This window comes from Aquarana catesbeiana, linkage group LG13 (assembly GCF_042186555.1).
Source record: "Aquarana catesbeiana isolate 2022-GZ linkage group LG13, ASM4218655v1, whole genome shotgun sequence".
Taxonomy (NCBI): Eukaryota; Metazoa; Chordata; class Amphibia; order Anura; family Ranidae; genus Aquarana; species Aquarana catesbeiana.
Genome location: NC_133336.1, coordinates 224645907 through 224646800, shown reverse-complemented (window position 1 = coordinate 224646800; position 894 = coordinate 224645907). Strand labels below are relative to the sequence as shown.

Sequence of the window (894 nt, the reverse complement as noted above, 5' to 3'; positions counted from 1 at the left end):
ATCGCTTCTCGGCCTTTTGGCTAAGATCAAGTGTAGTATCGACTTTAGCCCTTAGGGGTGTCTCTGCTTCACAGCTAGGACGTTGAGAACCACTTGCATCTATCCAAGCTAATTGGTCCTTGTGGGGTACCCTCTGCTCGGCCTGGTAGGATCGTTGATTAAATTCAGCTTCACCTACCTGCTGCTATTGGGTTAGAGGCTTAGCCCCCACAGGGAACGAGATTCCCTCCTCCCCCACTCCGCATTACTACCTCTGGGCAGTAGATGCTAGAGCCTTTTTAAAGGCTACGAAAAAGAGCGAAGACGTCGAGGAACCAGAAGGAAGCCGCCTAAGAAACATCTGAAGCGACATCCAAATCCTTGACGATGGGGAAGAGCGAAAAGAAGACCGGAAAAGAGAAGAAGAACCCCGTTCCAGCCACTTCCTCCAAGACCGGGAATGCCGCTGCCTCAGCCCCCGCCCCTACCCCGACCGGCACCAGCCGTCCAGGACCAGCCAAGCCAGACCAGCCTGCAGACGGGCTCCCAGCTTTGGAGCCATGGATGAAGCAGACGGTCGTGCTGCAGCTGAAGGAGGTGGATGGAGGAGTCCCCGACATGACCCCGGAAATCTTCGGAAAGAAGATGATCCTGGAACAGGGGTTCAGCAAAGCGGAGACGCTTTCTGTGCAGGCCTTCACAAGAGGTATATTCTTTATAACTTTTGTGTCGTTTCAGGTCTGCAGAAGATACTGGGAGATGGTGAAGACCAGTGGCCCTGAATCCCCTTTCCGGAAGTTCACTGCGAACTGCCCCATAACACGGGACGAAAAGCGGGTGACAGTGGCCATGAGGAACCCCCATACCAGTGCAAAGGACATAGCCACCTACCTCCAGAGGTTCTGCACCGTGGTG

General features: G+C 54.4%; 1 pseudogene; it reads left to right on the top strand.

Annotated features, from left to right (window-relative positions):
• LOC141120774 (U2 spliceosomal RNA) lies at positions 1-135 on the top strand (annotated as a pseudogene).
• The last annotated feature ends 759 nt before the right edge of the window (positions 136-894 follow it).